The following is an 8,467-nucleotide window of genomic DNA, read 5'->3' on the forward strand; positions in this document are numbered from 1 at the left end:
CATTTCTATACAACAAAAGGGAGGAAGGATGGAAGGAAGCAGATTTGATCCTAGAGACCCTCAAATTGCAAACCAGTTTCCAATGGGTACCTTATGACCCTAATCATTTCATTTCCCTCAGGAGGGTAAAATACAAATTGGGTGGCTATGCTCACGTGAGACTGCCTCATATTGAGAAACATGCCAATTCATTAAGCTGGAAAGAGGGCACTCTAGAAGAGCCAATGACTAGAGAGCAAATGCTACAAAGAGAGGCAAAGAATATTGAGAAAGAGGCTGACTTGGAAACTTGTGGGCAGGTTTCCTCTTCCTATCAAAGGCAACTTGGAGCAGCTGCCTCATCCTCTACAGCCCAGCAGCAAGCAGCCGGAACTGTTCAACAGGAATCCAGCAAGGATAAAGGGAAGCAGATGGAGCAGGAACAGCCACCTCCTATAGCAGAACAACAAGCAGAAAAGCAAGTAGAACAGCAAGAAGAAGGGCAAAAAGAGGGGCAGCCAATACAACAAGAACAAACAGCTGAAGCCCCAATATCCACTGAGCAACAGGCTCAAGAGAATGTGCCTCCTAGGCAAGAAAAGACAGTGGAGGCCTCAGTGCTACAAACTCCACAGAAAGAAGAAAAGGGAAAGAAGAGGGATAGAGAGCAGGAGACTCCCCTCACCACATCCACAAATCAAGGGGAGAAAAGGCAGAGAATGAATCCCCTCTCCGAGGAAGAAATGCCTATTGGGCAATCATTGGGCATGGGCCCACCGAGCATGGAGGCATCTGCCAGTTCCTTTCAGCAGGAACAAGAAAGAACCCTTGGAGGAGAAGTCAGCTCCTCAAGTCAGCAAAGGAGAGGGGAGACAGGCATCAAGCAACAATTCATTGACATCAAAAAGAGAAATGAGCCACTCAGGCTCCAGATCTACAACCAGTTGCTTAAGATGGCCCCTACCAATCAGCAGAGGCTTATGTCAGCCTACGACATAACAGAGGGGAAAATGACCATGAGTCATTTCATGCCAACCATGCTGCAGCCACAGTCAGCTGCAGACTATATAAGAACCAACCTTGAGGTCCTTGCCAAGGACATCCACCCTATGGACCAAATAGAACTTCACAAGCAAACGGGTGAGATGGTCTATTCAACACTGGCAGATAAAACCTTATTGGCAAATAGGTTGGAAAACAGCCTGAACAATACAGCTGCCCAACTTGAGTTGGAGAAGGCATCCTCTCAAGCCAAAGACAACAGGATCAGGTCTTTGGAGGATATAATCATAGAGCTTGGGCATGACCCAAAGGATCCAAAAGCTATACAAACGCTGCTGAAAATAAGAGATGCAGACCTTGCAGCTCTCAGAAAGATGATTAAAATCCCAGCAACCCTTCACCCTCAAACAGAAGAGGTTGCCCAGCAAAGACAAGACCAGGATGTAGCAACATTGCTGGTAGGACTGCACAAGCAGCTAGTGCAAACACAAGGGAAGCTGGAAGAGACAGAGGCTGCACTGCAGGCAGCCCTACAGCAGAAAGAAGGAGGTCAAACTTCTCAGCCCCCTCCAGAGATCATAAACCTTGAGGAGCTCCCACATACTACTGCTCCTCCCACAGGGCAGACAGCTCAAACAGCTCCATCAACATCAGCACCAGCACCAACCTCAGAGCAGGCTCCGAGCCTTGATATGCAGAAGTTGATGAGTGAAATCAAGATCCTAGAAGCCCAGATGACAGAGCTAAATGAAGCCAAGGAGAATTTAGCTAAGCTGAATGAAAAATATGACAAATCCAAGCAGAATGTAGCTGAAAAAGGAAGAGAAATAAAAGCTCTTAAGGAGAAGATAAAGGAGCTGGAGAAAGAGCTCACCCTTGACAAAGTGGTGGCTGAGGTCAAGACAGTTTTATGGGCCAACATTGGCCAATCAATAACAGACCAATGGCAGTATATAGAGACCATTCATGAGCAAATGGAGCTCATAGGCAAAGCACACAAGGAAGTCCAAAGAGCAAGGGCATCTCTAGGCAGTATGCCTGAGATAGCCAACAGAATGATTAACGTTCTCAATAACCACACAGGTCCTCAGCTGGCAGCAATAGGAATCCACAATAGAACTGAAACCATCCTGCTGATAAAGAGGGTCCTCACATTGAAAAGCTTGGTACAAACATTGGACAGAAGAAGCCAAGACATGCAAACAGAAGTCAACAGATTCATGGATAAGTTTGCAGCATTACAGGGCAGAGTTCTTCCTGGCTTGCTGAACAGCGCAGGGAGACTACTATCACATGAGAACTATGCAAAAAGGGTGAACACATTTGCCACCAATCAGATCACTCAGGGATCAAGTACCTCAGAGGTAACAGGGCCAGCATCTGGGCAAAGTCTCTATGACAGAGTAGAGAACTTATTTTTTATTATGAATGAGATCAGACATTTGTTTGAAGTGCCTCCAAACTTCTACAAATACACAGAGGCAGATGAAACCTTAGATGCAATTTTGAGACATCAATTGCCTACACAGGAGTGGTGGACCAGAATGATACAGTTGTTGCTGTAAACATGAGGCTTTCATCAAAGTTTTTTCATCAAAAAACATAAATCATCATGTTCAGAAAATGTGATGCATACACTATGACTGGAGAAGAGTGGACTGAGCCAACTCAGCAGAAAGATTCGGCCACTAAAGCAACACTGACAGCTACAGATAACAGGGCCGAGAAATCTACAGCATGACAAAGCATAAAGACACATCATTCAGCATTAATGCAGAACGCTCAACCGACTCAGTGGCCTCCAAAGGTCAAGAAGATTTCTGACAGAATTAAAGACTATTTATTTTTTATTTAGAGCAGCAATAACTTCCTTATCTGCTATTTTGTAAAGTTGGTGAGCGTATTTAATTTATCAAGTGACTCAGCGGTTTAGATATTTTGTAAAAACCGACTGTATATATTCCCCCTCGCATAAGCTTGCAGGGGTTGTTGTTTCTTGTAAAAAAAGAGAACTCGGCTGTAATTTCTGGAAGAATAATACAAACAAAGCTTGGAGTTTACAGAATTTGGGTCTTACTGATGCATGCTGTCTTGGAACCATTGAATGCTACAGGATTCTAGTGCTATGGCTTGATATAATAAGTTTTCTCTATCTCTGTTAATGTTTTATTATCTATTTAAATCATATCTCTTATATGTTGTTCTAAATTTAGCAAGAAAGAAAAAGAATAGCTCAGGACTTGTCCATGGAGACACCCTGATTTCAATCTTTCTTACTATTAATGTTTTCTATAGGCTCAGCTGTTTAATTGGAATTCTTAACTGCTCCAATAAATCCTGAATCTTTCACAGTTTCTATTTAGTAATTCATGTATGCTACTAAGTAGAAATTGTTGTTCAATTTGTTATCACACTGTCTGTAATTCCGTATCTCACTGTTTCACTCACTAATCAGAACTTATATCAATGAACAGCCATCTAGCCTTGCAGTAAAACTTTCTCCCTCACAGGCACCAGGACTGTCTCACATTTTCGACTCCATATGCCCAATGGACTAGCATTTTCCAAACATTTCATGCCCTTCTCACAACAACAGTTCACAACCAAAATTTCAAACAAAAAACTGAAACTTATAACTAGCCTAAAATCTTCACAAAACAGAGCTAAAACTTAAAGAGAGAGCCCTCTCTGATTATAGGTAGGCTAGGACCTATAATCCAAAGCTTGGTTAGTGGTTACCCCGGCCGTATTCCCTTGGGAGTCAAAGGGAACAACCTGGGTGTTAACATAAATGGCGACTCCACTGGGGACTTCCTCAGGATTTTCTAATTGCTGTATATTTCCTAAAGCTACAGGTGAAGCCTGAATGTCAGCCAGGAAGCCTTCAAAACTGTTTCTGTTTTACATTAACAAGTTTAGATAAAAGCTGCTTCAGTCAATCTTCATGCTAGCTTTAAGATATACACAGCCATTCCAAATCTTGTCTGGCCCTTGTAGACACAAAAATATTCCAAAAACATACTCAAAAAACAAGTTCAGAAGCTGGCTCCCAAGAAGAATCCGCGATACACAAGATCAAACCCTGACCCTAGTCCTCCAGCTGTTTTTGAAAACCCTAATATAATCCCTAAAATCAATAGGAAACAGCAAGGGCAGGAAAATCTTGCTGGTTTGAGTCCTGAGACAGCTTACCCTAACCCTGTTCTAACTCCAATCAAGGTTCTATTTCGGTCTACCCCTGATTCCCCCAGTTCACCATCTACATCTCAAAGCCCTCCTTTCACACCTTCATCCACTGCACATATTCCCTTGACCAACACTCTAGTTTCTACCGTTCCTATTACCCCTGTTATACCAGTCGTTCCTGTTATCCCAGTTATCCCTGTCAATCCTATAAATCCAGCAAATATGGCTAATAGATATGCACCCCTGCAGTTGCCTGCTAATGCTGCAGCTCTACCTTAGGACTACCAATCCAAAATCTCATATTTTGACTCCACTGGCCCTTTCACAGCTATTCAGCATGCCAAAAGGATGCAAGATCATTTTGAGAACTATGAAATAGATGATGACAGTGTGAGAATGAGAATTTTTGTTCAGAGCCTGACAGGTGATGTAAGAACTTGGTTTAGATCACTTGCTGTGAATACCATAACAACTCCTGATGAGCTTTATCAAGCCTTTACTAACAGATGGGAGAAAAAGAAAGATCCCTTGCACATACTTGGTGAATATGATACAATCAAGCGAGGTCCTCAAGAGACCGTTTTGGAGTATTGTGCAAGATTCAACAATGTATATAACGCAATACCATAGAATTTAAGACCTCCTCCCGATTTAGCCTTGTACAAATTTCCCGATGGTTTTGACCCTGATATGGCATATCAGTTAAAAGAAAGAGCCCCTGAAACCCTTGAAGACGCTCAAAAGGTTGTTGTCACAGTAGAGGCTAACCTGATTGCCAAAAGAAACAGGGCAAGAATGGAAAAGAGAACCACCTTTAAAGAAGAACCCTTAGCCTTTGATCAGAAACTGGATGCAATACTCACTGGTATGAAGAGATTGGGTGATAGAGTAGAATCAGTTGAGAGGAAGTCATCATGGGAAGCACCACAAAATAACCCTATCAGGAATCCAAATTTTAGGAGAAATCAAAATCCCAACGTTGGCAAGGCCAGTTCTGAACCAGAGATAAGACCTCCATTCCAGGAAAACTATACTGAAGCATCCACTTCAAACGAGCAGGTAGATGACACCCACATTAACCTGATGGGCCTAAATGATGAGCAACAAGTTTTTCTGAGTCAAGAAGATCATAAGGATGATGACATTAAGCAGTTCCAAACTAGGTCAGGTGAGTCATTTGACTTTAAACAAGGTTATGACACAGCTGTTTATGAAGTTCATAAGCAATACAAACTAAGAAGCAGAACTGTAAATGTAACGCAGCCTGAAAGGACAAAGGATAGCCTGCAGCCCAAAAGAGCCATAGTCAAAGAGCCAATTGACACAACTGATTCAGTTACAAATGAAATAACCATTGAAGAAGTCACTGAACCATTTCCCTCAAATCAACAGCCAATGGCTGCATCACCTTTGCAGCCTAATCCAAGTAACACTCCTCAAGAGATGAGTAAAAAGGACAAGCCTCAAGATCAAGATAAGAATCAAGAAAAAAACTTAATTAACAAGGAAAAGGTTGTCAACCACAATACCAAGACCCAATCTGAAAGACCCTTTGACTTAGAAGCTAAAATTGGCAAATTGAAGATAGCCATTCCTCTTTCAGAGCTAGCCAAGCATGACATTTACAAACTACAAATCAAGAAGTCTCTTCAACTTACCCATAATAAAGATGATGTTAATGTGTTGGATGACACCCCAGAATTGCTTTTCAGTCCAGAGGTTGATGGAAAGACAGCAGTTACAGGGATCTTACCTTTCTATGTCAGCTTGCATGTTCATGATAAGATACTACATAATGCAATGTTTGATTCAGGCACCTCTCATAACCTTATGCCTAAATCAGTGATGGAGAGGCTCAACCTAGACATTACAAGACCATATAAGGACCTATTTTCATTTGACTCCAGCCAAGTTAAATGTTTAGGCTTAATAAAAGATCTATGTGTGTCACTTGTCCAGTATCCAAACAAAACAATCTTAATGGATGTTGTAGTTGCTGATATCCCACCCAAATATGGAATGCTGTTATCAAGATCATGGGGGGCTAAACTCCAAGGTTCCCTACAATTAGACATGTCATATGCCACCATCTCAGTCTTTGGTCAACCCAAGAGGCTATATAGAGAGTCACTTATGAAATACATGGTCAGCAGTGAAGAAAAACCTCAAAACTTTCCCATATATGCTGTCCATTCTGACATAGACTCCTACATTCTCTTCAATGATAATACAGGTCCCACAAATGATGATGAAACCAAGACACTCAAACAAGATCAGCATATAAATGAACAAACTGCTGCTCTAGGAATAATGGTTGAGAAATCAATAAACAAAACTGTTCAAGAAGACAAACCAAGAGTAAGCCAAAATCTCAAGTTGTTGATGCCAAGTCCCACAATAGTTGACAATTCTTCCCTTAATCAAGAAGTCCTCTGGTTTCTTGAATTCGATGGGTCAGTCAACAAATTAGGGGCAGGAGCAGGGGTTTGGATACATAACAAACAAAACAATCATGCAGAGGGCCGAGCCTATAGATTAAACTTCAGGTGCACCAACAATATGGCAGAATATGAAGCTCTCTTACTAGGCCTCAAGCTAGTAAAATCCTTACAAGCCATAAAAGTTTCAATCCTAGGAGACTCAGACCTAATTATCCAACAAGTAAAGGGAAATTTTGTCACTAATGACAAAAGACTGAGATCTTATAGGTCTGCTGCTGCTGAAATACTAAATTCCTTCACTGAATTTCAAATTACCAAAATTCCTAGAACCCATAATCTTCATGCTCATAGTTTGGCTACATTTGCAAGCACTTGTAAACTACCTTTTGAACCCCAGCATTGCTTTACAGCTGAGATAAAACACAGACCTTCTGTCCCAAACAATGTCAAGGATTGGCAAGTGTTTGAGGATGATACACAAATAAACAATTTCTTGACTTTGCAGCAAGAATTTTCAGGACTAAACATTGATACAGAGGCTGCAAGTGATTCACAAATACTAGGTGAACAACACCAAACAAATATCTCACTCAAAACAGCAAATCAAATGCTTCGTCCAACAAACTTTGACCAGGAGAAAATACAAGAACTTGAACAATTACATTCTGAGGAAATAGCTGATGCTGAAGCTGAAGTTATACAATTGAAAGACAATTTTCTTCCAACAGGCCTAGCCCCATTAGAGGACATTTTTGACTCAAATGATGTCCCTAGAAAACCAAAATTGCAGCCCCTTAATGCTGCCATTGAAGAGTGCAACATTGGAACTATTGAAAAACCCAAGATAATTAAATTGTCTGCATCTTTACCACCTGATCAGAAGCCTAAATACATTGACCTCTTTAAAGAATTCCAAGATGTCTTTGCATGGAGTTATGAGGATTTAAAGTCCTATGACACCTCTGTCATTCAACACACTATCCCTCTCAAGCCCAATCAAAAACCCTTTAAACAGAAATTGAGGAGAATCAATCCTATGCTTCTCCCTTCAATTGAAAAAGAGGTACAAAAAATGTTTAAAGCTGGCATCATAGCACCAATCAGATTCTCAGACTGGATTTCAAATTTGGTCCCTACAAGAAAGAAAACTGGTGAAATAAGGCTTTGTGTTGATCTAAGGAACTTGAATCAAGTATCCCTAAAAGATAATTACCCCTTACCCAAGATGGATCACATCTTGCAAAGAGTAGTGGGGGCCTCAAGAATTTCTTTACTTGATGGATTCTCAGGTTTCAACCAGATCTTAGTTCACCCTGATGATCAGGACAAAACAGCATTCACAACCCCATGGGGAACCTTCAAATATGTCAAAATGCCTTTTGGGTTGAAAAATGCAGGAGCTACCTTTCAAAGAGCAATGGATATTGCGTTTGCCAAAGAAATTCATGATTTCCTTGTCATCTACTTAGATGACCTCACACCTTTCTCAAAATCTGACCAAGAACATTTGAAACATCTAAGGAAAATATTCATAACTTGTAGGAAATATGGAATTTCTTTAAATCCCAAGAAATCCCTGTTTGGTTTGGAAGAAGGCAAGTTATTGGGTCATATTATTTCAAAGGATGGCATTAGGATTGACCCAGACAGAATACAGGCCATCTTGCAAATGCCCCACCCAAGAAACATCAAAGAATTACAAGCATTCTTGGGGAAGATCAACTTCCTAAGGAGATTTATCCCAAATTTGGCAGAATTGAGCAGATTACTAAATAACATGCTAAAAAAGGATTCAAAAGTAAAATGGACAGTAGAAGCAAATCAAGCTTTTGAAGGAATAAAATTGGCCCTTACCCAAA

Source organism: Pinus tabuliformis, chromosome J (genome assembly GCF_031772625.1).
Source record: "Pinus tabuliformis cultivar Carrire ecotype Pingquan chromosome J, CPIR1, whole genome shotgun sequence".
Lineage (NCBI taxonomy): Eukaryota > Viridiplantae > Streptophyta > Pinopsida > Pinales > Pinaceae > Pinus > Pinus tabuliformis.